General features: G+C 41.7%; 1 protein-coding gene across 7 annotated transcripts in view; it reads left to right on the forward strand.

The window, feature by feature from the left end:
* RNF38 (ring finger protein 38) overlaps positions 1 to 14,906 on the forward strand; it is a 127,059-nt gene that overhangs the window by 72,149 nt on the left and 40,004 nt on the right. The gene's annotated exons all lie outside the window — the stretch shown is intronic.

Consider the following 14,906-nt stretch of genomic DNA (forward strand, 5'->3'; position numbering starts at 1 on the left):
TTCCTACTCCTGTATAGAGTGAAGGGGATTTTATTATACTTAAGACCAGAAGGATGCTTCTTGTTTCCTCAAGAAGTGTATTTTAAAACTGATTATGCGTTGAGATGTTTTCTGGAGACATCCATTTTAAGTTATTTAATTTATTTATGAGTTACACAGAAGTTCATTGAACTGTAAGCCATGAGAATGTTTATGAATGTATAGCATTTGGATTTGGAAATGGATTTTTGAGAGTAGTATTTGGAGCAAATGCATAATGTTCTAGTAAGTTCTTCAAATATATAGTGAGGCAACTGGAATGGTAAGATGAATGATACTACTAATAGTCTGCCTTATTCAGGTATTGCTTACAACTTGATTAGGTGTTGCTGACATGCTCATTCTTAAATGCCATTCACCGAGGCAACTACTTTGCTTTCAGTTGTCAGATTTATTTATCTACATCCTGGGGATTTTGCTGTTTATTGGCCCAACAGTCTCCTTAACTGCTTCATAGCACTACAAGAATGAAAAATACAAACTTTTTTTCCCTTCAAGGGGGTACTGCAGCTGTGGTATTAGAGGCTTGTTCTGAGAAAGAGGGGAAAAAAATCCCTAGGGATACTTGTGTGTGTGGTAAGAAAAAGGAAGGGTGCAGTCGTTAGAGGATTAGGTATGAGACAGGAGAGCAAATAGATGCTATGGCAGATATAATGGTTAGTGAAAGTTGATAACGTTTTTGATCACCAAATCTCTAGGAAAAAAACCTATGCGTACATAGAATACTAGTGTGAAGAAGGTTTCCAGGGATTTGTTACCAGCAGATAGTACTTGTTAAGAGTGGTAATTGCAAGAAGAGAAGTTGTATATAAATAAAAGGGTCTTATAAATATGGCATCTCAGTGTTCTCCTATGTGAAACTTCCTTTGTCATCTCTCTGACTTATAGAGCAGGTTAAACTTTATTTGCTGGTTCACTTCGATGTTTTTAATAAAAGTATAATAAATACTAAATTGAAGTTGCAAGTTGATCAGTCCTTGCTTTCTACCTGCAGTGGCGTGGGAGCTACAGTATATAATTGTCTTCTCTTTTTGTGAAAGATATGGTTTGGCTTGGAAGCTGACATCAGTGGCATCAGTGCTATTATGATTTGTGAAGTTTATGCATCAGCTTATGTAAATACATTTTTTCAATATGGTTTATTGACATAACAGGAGATAATTTATATGATTTAAAGTGATTTTGTTGATGAAGTCAAGTTACTTTTTCAACTCTCTTAATAAAGCCTTTAAGAATTAAAAGGCCTCTATGCAAGCTTTATTAGAGTATAAAAAATGGTGCAGTTACGAAGACAAGTTACTTCTTCAGGCCTATTATTGAATTGAAACTTAAATTGTAGTCTTGTTGCATTTCAGAGCTGTCGTACATGTTTGTCCATGGAAACTACGTGGGCTAAATTCCTAGTGAATCTAATGAGATTTTGTACAGAGCAAGTCTTAGACTTCTAAAGGTTCTCTGACTTAGTCTTTGTATGTAGCTCCACCACCCCCACCCCTTTCCCCAGAGGGATTTGAAACGTAGGAATAAGGGTACAGGTAGGATGTGAAATTTCTTCTTTTCCTATTTTTAGTCAGAGAGTTGTTTTGACTGTGGAGGACTGATTCTTGAAACTTCTGGGAAGATAGGTTTGACTTAACCCGTTCATGCAGAAATACAGCTTATAGGTTTCTTCTCTATGTAAGCATCTATATCAAGTTAAATAATCTAACGTGGCATATTTAAATTCTCTTGTGGGCAAGGCTTGTCTAGGTCTCTGATTTATGAGGATGATTTTCATGGTTTTTACTCTTCAGCTTCACTTGGGAATGGGTAGTTTCCTGTTTTACTAAGCTCTTTGAAAGATCACTGAAATTCCCTTTGCTTTTTGGTGCCCTCTGCTGATTCTGTTTGTCAGAACAGCGAAGGCTAGGGCTTTATTGTCTTCAATAGCAGTAAAATGTTAGCAGCAGCAGCTCTTTAAAAACGGTGGGAAGGGAAAAGAAAGAAAGGAAGCCCTTTTGCACCTCAAGTATTTTGTTGATTGATGTCCAACCAGTTTGTCTGGATTGCAGTGGAACTGTTCCTCATCTGACAGAAAAGTAGTTAAGCAGTATTAATCTGCGTCACCTAGTGTCTTCTGTAGGCATTCCAGCTGTAAAAAGACTGGTGCCTTTCCTCTTCTTCCCCGAGAAGAATAGAGACTTTTTCTTTTTAGTGTCCACAGTTCCTGGTTCTCAGTGAGCACATTTCAGATTTGCTGTCCCAGAAATTTTTACTTCTCCTGGTTCACTTGCAGTAACATTGCTTTTTGTATTTCCCACTACGACCTCACATACTATAAAAAAAGTGTGGCACTTCATGTGAGCACCACTACATGTGCTGCATTTTGCTTGCTTTCTGTTTAAGTAGCCCTTTCATCTTGTCATTCTTGCAATTTTGTTCCTATCCCTGAAATATGTGAACACCTCTCTCCTAGGCAAGCTCAGCAATTGCGTGAACTCAACCCTATCCTCTGTCCAGAGCCTCTTATCTTAGTCTTGTGGTCTGTGTTTGCCAGCTCTGTTTGTTTCTGACAGAACCGGCCAAATTTTTCTTTCACATTGCAGTAAGAGTAAATCATTGTGTGAGCAGGGATGAGAGCATTCATGGCACAATTTATGGTGCTGCTGAGCATATGCTCTTTCAGGCAGTCTTCATGAGAACTTTGAGATAGCCTTCTCTGTAGGCAAAAATTAAGAACTTTTCTTCCTTATTCAGGTTCTTTAGATGATCTGTGTTGGGATTGTTCTTTTTAAAAGCTGTGATGTGCTGAATATTTTTGATGAGCTGCATTTTCCAAATGTGATTCTTAGGAGTCAGTCTCTTGCAAAGACATTTAAAACTATTTTATTGGCGAGTACTGAGGGAGGGCATTTTTGTTTTGGTGTCCTCTGTGTGTAAGTCTGTTGGGAAAACATTGGAACTGAATATAAAATGAGAGGAGTGAAAAGGTTGGAGACATAAAAGAGTAGGAGTAGGTATTCATTGTAAGTAACGTTGTGGAAGGAACTTGTGAATATGAGTAGCAAAGTTCCAAGTGGATGAATATGGATTTGAGAAAAATGTTCAGATGTGAACACAAAGAGCCTGGCAAGACCAATACGCATTTAGTTATTTTGTATGTGAATCTCTACTGAATATAGGTTAAAGGATCATAAGTGAAGCTTGCTTTCTCTGTATTCTCAGATTCCTTACTGTATCAGAGAACAGTCAGAGTACTCTTCTCAAATTCAAATACGGAGACCTAGCATAGTGTTTGTGTTCTCTGGGTGTTTAGTTTCAACTCTGTAGTTGAAATGTGACTTAAAAGTTCATAGCTGTGATGGTGACTTCATTCAGCATAGGGCAGAGCTTGAGACTGTATCAAAGAAGTACATATCTCACTGAATTTCTTGCATGCTTTAAATTCTCATGTCTTTTTTCTCCTTAGTAAAAATGTGGGATGAAGTTTGAGAAGTCAGCCAGCAAACCATGCTTATTTGAGTGTGTTTGGGGGAATAAGGCTTTTTTTCCTTCACATGTTGTCTGATATGTATCATGGTTTGTTTGGGTTTTTTTTAACAAAACTTATTCTGACTTTGCATCAGAATAATCCTATTTTCTGAAGTAAATTGTAAATTAAAAGATCTACGCGAGTATGAGCTGTCTCTTGAAGCTGAGGACCTGCAATGTTTTCTCATATTCCTTTTAGGTTAACTTACCAGAATATATCAATTCTTTCTTGGTTTTGGTGTCTCCTATAATTTGTCACTTACATTAAGAGGACTGAGTTGTCTACCCCTTAGATCCCATTATAAGGATTATATACATGTCCAGATGACAGCCTCCCAATATGTGTATTTTGTAGGGGCAGAGGAGCCAGCCGCTATTGCAGCAGTTAATATGTTTGCAGGGCTTGTGGGGAGTCTGACACATGCAAAAAATGAAGTTCTACAAGCTACTGAGGGCAAAAGGTGTGTTCAAATCCCAACTAAGAGAGAACTGTTTTCTTTTCCAAAGACTTTTAAAGCAACTCTATTAACTTATATAAGCTGTTAGTAAAAATGAAATGGCCTGTGTAGGTTTAAAACAAGTACTCTGTAATATGTAGTGCACAGTCTAAATATGATGAGCTTTAAAAAGAATCATAGAATCATTTAGGTTGGAAAAGACCCTTAAGATCACCAAGTCCAACCATTAACCTAACACTGCTAAGTCTACCACTAAACCATGTCTTTAAGTGCCACATTTACACCTCTTTTAACTACCTCCAGGGATGGGGACACAACCACTTCCCTGGGCAGCCTGTTCCAGTGCTTGACAACCCTTTCAGTAAAGAAATTTTTCCTAATATCCAATCTAAACCTCCTATGGTGCAATTTGACACTGTTTCCTCTCATCATCTCACTCATTACTTGAGAAAGGAGACCGACACCCACCTCGCTACAACCTCCTTTCAGGTAGTTGTAGAGAGTGATAAGGTCTCCCCTCAGCCTCCTTTCCTCCAGACTAAACAACCCCAGTTCCATCAGCTGCTCCTCCTAAGACCTGTTCTCTAGACCCTTCACCAGCTTTGTTGCTCTGCTTTGGACACACTCTAGCACCTCAGTGTCTTTCTTGTAGTGAGGGGCTGTTTTGGGTTTGTGTGGCATGGGTTTTGGTAGTGGGGGAGGGGCTGCAGGGGTGGCTCCTGTGAGAAGCTGCCAGAAGCTTCCCCAGCTCCAAGTTGGATCCACTTCTGGCCAAGACCAAGCCAATCCGCAACAGTGGTAGCACCTCTGGGGTAACGTTTTTAAGAAGTGGAACCTGCAGCATGGGAGGAGATTGGAATGTGAGAGGAACACCTCTGCAGACAGCAAGGTCAGTGAAGAAGGAGGGGGAGGAGGTGCACAGGAGGAGGTGATGCCCCTGCAGCCCATGGTGAGATGGCAGGCTGTCGCCCCCAGCCCATGGAGGTGAGCAGGGGAGCAGATGCCCACCTGCAGCCCATGGAGGACCCCATGCCAGAGCAAGGGGATGCCCCTGAAGATGGCTGTGACTCCATGGGAAAGCCCACGCTGGAGCAGTCTGTGCCTGAAGGACTGCAGCCCATGGAAAGAACCCTGGAACACACTGGAGCAGTTCATGAAGAATTGCACCCTGTGGGAAGGACTCATGCCAGAGAAGTTCATGGAGGACTGCAGCCCATGGGAGGGACCCCACACTGGAGGAGGGGAAGAGTGAGGAGTCCTTCCCCTGAGGAGGAAGGAGCAGCAGAGGCAATGTGTGATGAACTTGACCACAACCCCCATTCCCCATCCCCCTGTGCTGCTGTGGGGAGGAGGTAGAGAAAACCTGGAGTGGAGTTGAGCTGGGAAGGAGGGAGGGGTGGGGGGAAGTTGTTTTAAGATTTGGTTTTACTTCTTGTTATCCTTGTTTTGATTTGAATGGTAACAAATTAAACTGATTTTGGTTTTCCCCCAAGTTGAGTCTGTTTTTTTCCCGTGAACATAAGTGGTGAGTGACCTCTCCTTGTCCTTGTCTCAATCCATGAACTTTTCTTTATATTTTCTGCTCCTCATCCCACTGGAGCCATGGGGGGAGGAGTGAGCGAGCAGCTTCATAGTGCTTCGTTGCTGGCTGGGCTTAAACCACAGTAGGGGCCGAAAACTGAACACAGTATTTGAGGTGTGGCCTCACCAGTGTCAGGCCTAGTCCCACTGGCCACACTATTTCTGACACAAGCCGGGATGCTATTGGCCTTCTTGGCCACCTGGGCACACTGCTGGCTCATATTCAGCCAGCTGCCAATGAACAGCCCCAGGTCCTTCTCCACCAGGCAGCTTTTCAGCCACTCTTCCCCAAGCCTGTGGCATTGCCTGGGATTGTTACAACCCAGGTTCACGACCTGGCACTTGGCCTTGTTCAATCTCTCAAAACTGGCCTCAGCCCAACAATCCAGACTGTCCAGATCGCTCCCTAGAGCCTTCCTACCCTCGAACATATCAACACTCCCACCCAGCTTGGTGTCATCTGCAAACTTACTGAGGGTGCACTTGATCCTCTTGTCTAGATCATTGATAAAGATGTTAAACAGAACTGGCCCTAATACTGAGTCCTGGGGAACTCCAGTTGTGACCGGCCACCAACTGGATTTAACTCCATTCACCATGACTCTTTGGGCCCGGCCATTCAGCCAAGTTTTTTACCCAGCAAAGAGTACGCCCATGCAAGCTGTGAGCAGCCAGTTCCTCCAGGAGAATGCTGTGGGAGGTGGTGTCAAAGGCTTTACTAAAGTTCAGGTAATCAACCACTTAAATGGAATCCTAGATTTGTACTGTCATTAAGGGTGGTTCTGCAGTGTATAAGCACTGTAAATAGTAAAACTGTGAAAGTGTTCTGCACTGTAAATAAATCAATTTTAACAAGAAATTGGTTAACAAGATGCCAACCATAACGTTATGCTCAGGGGGCATACCATTGTGTTCAGCCATTTGTAGGTGATTGTCCTGGGTTCAGCTGGGATAGAGTTAATTTTTTTTTTACAGAAACCTGGGAGGTGGGGGGCATAGCCGGGGCAGCTGACCTGAACTGGCCAAGGAGCTATTCCATACCATGTGACATCATGCTCAGTATATAAAGGGGGAGCGGGCCGGGGGGTGGGTTCTTCTTTTCGGTGGGGGAAGTGGCAGAGCGTCGGGTGGTGAGCAGTTGCACTGTGCATCACTCTTTTTGTATACTTTTTCATTAGTACCGTTGTTGTTGTTGCAATTTCTTTGTGTTGTTCCAGTAAACTGCCTTTATCTCAACCCTCGAGGTTCCAGGTTTGTTTTTTTCCTCTCCTCCGTCTTCCCCCCTATCCCACCGGAGGGGGGCGGGAGGAGTGAGCAAGCGGCCACGTGGTCCTTTGTTACCAGCTGGGCTGAAACCACGACAGTGATACAGAGAGTTTACTTGTCCCAAACTGTATGACTGACAAAGTAAAGCCTTTGTATTTGTTTCAGCTGTGAAAATTTCCTCTTATGTGGAAAATGGCCTGGAAGAAGGAAAGAACAAATTAAGTCTCAGAAATGGGAGAAGCAGAGAACTGAAAATACAGTGTGAGAGGAACCTTTACACTTTGGTGTTGGAGACTTCTGTGACAGTTACATACTTGTTGTGGTTTAATTCCAGCTGGCAACTAAACACCATGCAGCTGCAGTTGTACTGTGCCATTTGGGATGTGTTTTGTCCCTTGTTCTGTGGGATCTCCCCAGAGAAGAAGGAAATTGAAAAAGGTGGAACTTAGAATGCCTTATTCTTAAAATTAAGTATCTTGGCCCTCTTTGAATTTTCAGGCCTGTGTTTAAGTACAATTCTGTAAGTTTTATGGCAACTTTTTTTTGCACTAATAACCAGTGTGTGTATGTTGCAGTATGTTGAAGAACATGACAGTTTGCCCGTACCAATTAGGTAGGTAGGTTGTTTTGTGGATTCATTGTGTAGTTTCTAAAATGGATTAAGAGTACTTGTTGAGGCTTCAAACTTCTAGCAATATGGAGAGACTGGAAGAATGTAGAGAGTAAACTGTGGTACGTTCCTGAAGACATTAGGTCCTGACTTCCCTCAGTTTCTCAGAACACATGATACTGCATTATACACAGAAATTTTTAACATTATGGTGTGCTGAACAGAGACACATCTTTTGCTAACACAGCTCAGTGTTGTGGTGACAGGCAAAGCCAGTGAAGGCAGCCAAATGTGAATATGCTCTACCACAATACGTGTTGAGGTATTATGCCAGTAGTCCTTTTCCTAGGAACAAATTTCTAGTGCTGACTTGCCTTTGTGACCATTGTGGTAAGGACACCAGTTACAGTAGCATAAGTAACATATCAGTGTAAAAGTAATCTCTTTGGGGGCTGAAGTTTTGGGAGGATTGATTTAAATCATCTATGTTAATTGCTGGTTAAAATATAGTCTTCTGTCAAAAATTGGCTCATGCCTCTGTAAATACTAGTTCGAGTGCTTAGGTAGCAGTATGCCTTAGTTCAGTGTTTGGATATTCTTTAACTCTTTGTCAACAGATACGGTCAGCATAACATTAATTTATCCAAATAAGAAGTTTCAGTCTTCAGTGCTCAAATGCTACCTTGTCCATTTACTTATATCATGTTTTACCTATGTGTGTGCATGCTTGTGTACACATATATATAGTTTAATGTGGGGAGAAAGTTCTTTAAGTAGAAAGAGTGTGATTTGTTTTATAATGGTCTGATTACCCTCTCTCTGTTGATGTACCTGTATGTTAGTTCACATGCCTAAATGGAAAAGTCAGTAGTGAATACATACTGTACATTCAAACTATATATAGAGAAGACCTTGGTATGAAGACAGCTTTGAGCCAGACTTCTCTTCAGACTTCTTGTCCCATCAGCTGAAAGAGTAGAATTATTTTTAAAATTGAAAACTTGATCTTTTTGAAATGTGGCTATATCTGAACACCTCGTCTTGATTTCACCACTTTCCTCTTGCCTTGGCATCATTTTAAGTATATCAATTTCAGTATGTTTTATGACATTTAAAGTAATTTCTTTATAGTAATCAACTTATTTTAATGGTACACACACAAAGTTAAATGTGTTTCAGCCTTATATATAAGGAAATCAGTTTCTTTCTGTAGCTACAAATTTGTGATTTTAATTAAAAACTTCTGTTTTATTTACATACCAAAATAGGAGTTCAGGACTCTGTGTATGCTAAGAAGCTGCTATTAGCACCATCTCCTGAAATGGCACTTTCTGTGTTGTGTTAGGTGGTATTGATGTCAAAACATGGACGCTTTAATTCAGATCTTGGTAGGCAATTTGGAGATGAACTGGTAGGAAATTATAAACTGAAAATATAAAAAAAAAATCTTACTGGATACAAGTACTATGTGTTGGGTTTTTATTTGTTTTATTTTTAAATGTTCCAGTTTTAAGAAAGAAAGCCTAGAAATATTCAGTGAGATACTAAATGTATGTAACGGGTTTTGCTTGCTGCCATTGTGTGTTAACTGCAGGAAACATTTGCAGAAACAGCACAAATTGTTTTCCATTTATTATCACCTACAACATTGACAAAGTTGAGTTCAAAATTGAGACCATAAACTGGGATTTTAAAGTAAAATTAATATTTTTCTACAACTTTATTCTTAATTAGAGAGGGAGATAGAGCTGAGTTTTCTTCCCTTACTGAAGTTTGGTTGGTGTTTTGGATTATGAGAGGCAATGATCCCTATTCGGAAAAAACACCTTGATGTGATGTAAAAATAAATACTACCTTTTTTGTGAGTTTAGCAGCATTGAAATTGCTTTGATTCATTTCTCTGAAAAATGATTGCAAAATCTTTTCATATTTCAAAGGATTCTTGTTTGCATGCAGCAAATACTGCAAGCAATAGCAAATACTAATAAATTCAATTTGAAGAACTTTGAGATGACTGTGTGTTTCCTTGATTCTTAAACCTCCTTCAGTATTAGAAAAGAAGATGCTTCAGATGTGATATATGGATTGCACTTTCCTTTTTGTATGAGCAGTAGAACTTGAAAATGTGAAAGGTGTAGTCCTGCTAAACACAGTTTGCTTCTTTTCTTCTTGCTATTGAGAGTGTTGCAGTGTGCCCAATAGGACGCTAAGATTCTTACTTTTTTTTAATGTTGTGCTTTTTAAATTCACATGCAGCAAAGAAATATTCCAGCATTTGGTATGAGAAATTGACACCTAAGAATCAAATTCTTAAGACTGTTTAAAATATTTACTGTGTGAAACTTAAGAAGTTTAGGCTTAGCCATCTCTTAATGTTGTTTCTTGGGTATCCTAAACACCTGGTTAAATGAGAATTGCATTTCAGAGAAGGAACTAATAGAGAGAAAACCTGGAAATGGCTGTCAGCCTGTCAATTAAACAAAAAATTAAATATTCAGGTTATTAATGTGTCATCATAAGTAGAATGAAGAGAAGCATTTGATGGAATATATTCTATGCTATTTGTATGTAAGTTGCTACTGCATGCCGCAGATCTTTTGCAGAAACACTTCGCATGGAGGATTTGTTGTCAGTTTTGGTTGCTGAAGAACAATATTGGCCATTGTGCTTGCCATCATTAAATAATGAATTAATCCTACTAAGAGTGAGTGAATTATGGGTGGCCCAGAAAGATTACTGATGAGTGTTCTTGGTACAGAAACAGTCTAATTGATATATATACCATTATAGCTTTGAAACAAAAAAATTAGATGGGCTTCTATCCTCTTTATACTATGTTTGGTAGTATTCCTCTTATTCTACAAATTATGTTCCTTTTACTAACTACTGTGTAAATTTTTGCTGTTTCCCTATCTTTAATTCACAGAAATTATTAAGAAACCTGACATATGTAAACCTGCTACAGCAAATTTTATACTGGCAACCTCACATTGTTATTGTAAGTTGGTTTCCATTTCAAAATGCAGTTACTAGTTCTTTTCTTACCACATGTGATATTTCAAAAGCAAGTTCAAGACAACATTGTAGGCTTCCTTTCAGAATGATGTGCCTTACTAAGGACTCTTCTGTCTCTAAGAATTGAAAGAGAATATTTTCTCTCTAATTCCACAGAGAGGGTGTGAAGAGGGGTTTTCTTCTCAACTACGTTTTTTCTGTGCACTTTGCTATAGCCATAGGAACAGTTAATGTCATGCTTAGTGTTTCTTGATCTCTATATGTGGAATTTTCATCCCAAGTACTAGTTCCATATTGATTTTCTTAATTCTTGGCAGTCTCTTCTGAAGTGCGGGGGGAAATGGTATCCCATTTTAAATACTCCAATGTATCTGGCGTTCAATAGGGAACATGCTCACAGGCGTGCTTTGTGTCTCAAGGGTAGCGCTTGGAGCTCTACCCCAAAGTACTATTTGAGTTGCGCTTGCTTCTTTCACAGGAGAATGCTTCTGAAAGCCTAGTGTTTAGTATAGAGTGAAAATCAGTTACTGCTTTCTGTTGTGCTGTTGCAGAATCACAGACTGGCTGAGGTGGGAAGGGGCCTCTGCAGGTCATCTGGTCCAACCCCCCATGCTCAAGCAGGGCCACCTACAGCCAGGTGCCCAGGACCATGTCCAGTCAGTTTTGGAATATCTCCAAGGAGGGAGACTCCACCACCTCTCTGGGCAACCTGTGCCAGTGCTCCGTCACCCTCATGGTAAAGAAGAGTTTCCTGATGTTTAGACAGAGCCTCCTGTGTTTCAGTTTGTGCCCACTGTCTCTTGTCCTATCACTGGGCACCACTGAAAAGAGTCTGGCTCTGTGCTCCTTGCAGCCTCCCTTCAGCTGTTTGTATGCATTGATGAAATCCCCCCTGAGCCTTCTATTCTCCAGGCTGAACAGTCCCAGCTCTCTCAGCCTTTCCTCATAGGAGAGATGCTCTAATTGATTAATCATCTTTTGGCCCTTTGTTGGATTCATCCAGCATGTCCATGTTTCTCTTGTGCTGGGGAGCCCAGAACTGGACACAGGTCTCCAGGTACTATCTCAGAGGACTTTTGAACCTACCCCACAGATTGGCTCATTTTGGCCTTCCTTTCAGCCACTTGGTTTGAGCCAGCTTTCAGATTTGGAAAGGACTGTATTTCTTTACCAATTTTTCATTAGACTAAATTCAGATTACCTTAGTGTTCCTTCATCAGGAAGTTGTATATGCCCAGCCAGCCATGTTTCCACGTTGTCTCCTGGTCACAACTCTGACATCAAATCTTGGCTAGAAAGAAAGGGCTCTGAATATTAATGGAAGTGATGTTTTTCAGTAAAATCTTTATGGGACTTAGAAAAGATCTGATGCGTTATTTAAAGCAGTTGTTTTGAATGTTTACGTTCTGGGGTTTGAATTTGGTGCCTGGAGGATGTGCGCTGTGGACAGCAATGTTAGAATTTTTATTTTCTTACCATGTACCCGCTTTATCTCCACTTTACCACTTTGTTGTACCAGATCATACTCATTATCAACAACCATAAAATTTTCCACTCTTACCAGAGAAGTCATGGTGTCTGTTCCAGATGTTCTCTTACTCATGAGAATAGGCAGAATGTGATGTGAATGCTGGTGGGTTGAAGCAGAGGTTCTGAAGCCCACGTAACACTGGAAGTTGAGCAAGCAGTGTTTTGTGCTCTTGCAGGACTTGCACACAGTTGTCGGGATGTAAAAGATCACTACATTAACCAATGAGACTAAGCCAGCAAAATTCTTTGGGCAAACCCAGTTATACTTATTGCTGATGTTTATTCTGTCAGCTAAAGTTCCTCTAAAGAGCTTTTGCTAGTAAAAGCTGTGTGTCATCGCAGTATGATTCTGCTGGCAAATCTTTATACATAGACAAGTCCTTTGTCATGAAGCCCTGTGTCCAACTGGATAATCTTTGTTTATTTTGTCATGGAAAAAGTGCAGCAATTAGGCTTGGAAATAGTCCATCTTTCCGTAAAATCTGTAACTTTTTTGCTACTTGTGGCACAGGGCTCTTAATTTATTGCATGTATTTGGTTTTTTTTAGTAGCTCCTTTCTAGATTTATTTAAGAGCTAGAATTTTAAGAGTATATTTAAGGGAAATGTCAAGCTTTATCTGTAAACCCCGAGAGCTTTTCATCTCTCAGCTTACAAGTTAATACAATTATACTTTTTTCCTCCTGTTTCTTTTTTCCCCACTGTTAATGCAAAATGTAGGTGCAGATCCCTCGGGGCAAGGCACAACACTCAGCAAGTGAAAGCTTTGGCTTTAATGAAAGCCTAGCGTTACCACAGTGGGAGCCCCAGGATGCCAATTCAATCAAACAGGGACCCAACAGCAGCGGAGCCCTGCTCAGAAGTGAAGCTCAAGGGAAAGCACTGCAGGGGTGCATAATAAAACTTGGCCGATCAACATATCATACATATGCAATGTCCTGTTTTGCTCATTAGCAACCTCACTAGTGTAGTGCAGCTACTGTTGTCCGTATTCCGAGACCCACAACTGACTGCATACTTGCCACCTGTGTAAAAATAGGTGCAGATGTGGGAGCAAAGGATCCTGGGTTACTGTGACAAAGAGATAAAATGTGCTCTGGACTCTACATACTCAGATGGGGCAGGTGAACTATCCTGGTTTACTGTAACAAAGTCTTCTCGTACCCTGTATGCACCCTTTTCATTTTTGTTAAATATTCTTGTTTAGGACAAGGGGTGAGGGGCTGTTGTTTGTTTTTCCATATTCTCCATAGTGTTTAGTGTTTCCAGAGGCGGTCTTCATCTCACTCTTCCTGGACTGTAGTGTCTGACAGTATCTTTAAAGTTTTTCTTTGTATCATTAGTGGAAGAGTTGTGTGATTTCTGTAAGGGCATGTGAAAGGAGAGAGCATCAGCTCGTGTGTGTCTGGTCAAGGACCTTTTCAGTGCCAAAAGGGGATAATAAGAAAAGGGGGAACAAATAGGAACATTCTGAGACACAAACCTGACCAACAAAAAGTAAGGGAGGCAGTAACAAGGACCAAACCTGGTCAGTCACTAATTGATGAGGCTATGTGGAATGTGGCAATGTTTATTTCAGAAAGATTGTTTGATCAAAGACCTTTTCAAATGCGATTATAAGGAAAAGGGGGAAGCCATAAACAAAATACACAGAGACACAAACCTACCAGACAAACTTAATGGAGACAAAGACAAGAAACAATCCTGGTCAGTCACAGTAACTGATGGGCTATCGAGAAACTGCATGCTAACAAGGACTTCGTGAGTGGTAAGGATGCAAACCTGAGCATCAGTGGGACCATGCCAGCCAAGGAGGCAGTGTGAAGGGGAAGGGAGTCGGGAAGAGACGAAATGGGGCCAGGCAGAAAAGGGGCCAATCGTGTAAACTGTGGCCAGTGTATGCTTGTCTGGTCAAGCTCTGTGCCTGATCACTGCAGCCTGTCCTATCTTACTAGATCTTCTCGTAACTATCTCTCTGTGTAATCTCACTCTATCCTGTGTGTGTGAGTGCTGCAGAGACTTAAGTGAGACCAGCTTGAGTGGAGACTCAGCCAGCAACTGGAGTCTCACTGGAGGTGTAGGCACCACCAGGTCTGCAGTGCCAGCAGTGGAAGTAAGTGGGGTCTCAGTGTCAGGAGTTGGAGGGGCTGTAGCTCTTTGGATTATCTTGTTGTTCTCCTACAGACTTTATATCCATAGTGCCAGCTACTGAGGGAACTGGTTTGAGTGGACTAGGTGCCAGCTACTGGAGTCAGACCAGGGATGTGGGCACCCCTGGCCTATGTCAGTTACTGGAGCAAGTGGGGTCTAAGTACCAGCTGCTGGGGTGGGTGAGTGTCTTGGCTGCCAGCCTCTGGAGGAGCAATGGTGTGTGTCCCCAAAGCAAGTTACTAGGGGGACCAGGTTGGTTGAGGGTCTTGGTGTCGATGGCAGGAGTGGGACCTCAGGTCTCAGCCTGTGTGCCTGGTGCCAGCTGCTGGTGGAGAGTGAGTGTCTCTATCTGCCCCAAAGCTGCGGTGCATGGGGAGGGGCAGGGCGGGGTGTTTGTTTGTATTTGCTGGCCATCTTCACGCTGGACCAGCTGGCAAGCTGGGCCTTTGGACCAAACTGGGGTGTCAGGCAGACCAAAGGTCCATCCTGGTTTTGGGGGACCTGCAAGTGTGGCGTGCCTATGAGACAGGTGTACGAGTGCTGTATGTCTGCAGTGACCACCAAGCTGGACCAGCCAGCAAGTTGGGGACCCACTGGGTGGGTAACAGGGCCTGGGATTGGGGCAGGGGTGCCAGGTGGGCAGAGGGGGCTGTGACGGTACGTGGGATATCCACAAACGGGCATGTGCTTCTGAACCTGGAGAATGTTGTGTATGTTGTGCACTAGTGACCTTCCATCTTTGCCAGA

Source organism: Haliaeetus leucocephalus, unplaced genomic scaffold, assembly GCF_000737465.1.
Source record: "Haliaeetus leucocephalus isolate CR32 unplaced genomic scaffold, Haliaeetus_leucocephalus-4.0 Scaffold192, whole genome shotgun sequence".
NCBI lineage: Eukaryota > Metazoa > Chordata > Aves > Accipitriformes > Accipitridae > Haliaeetus > Haliaeetus leucocephalus.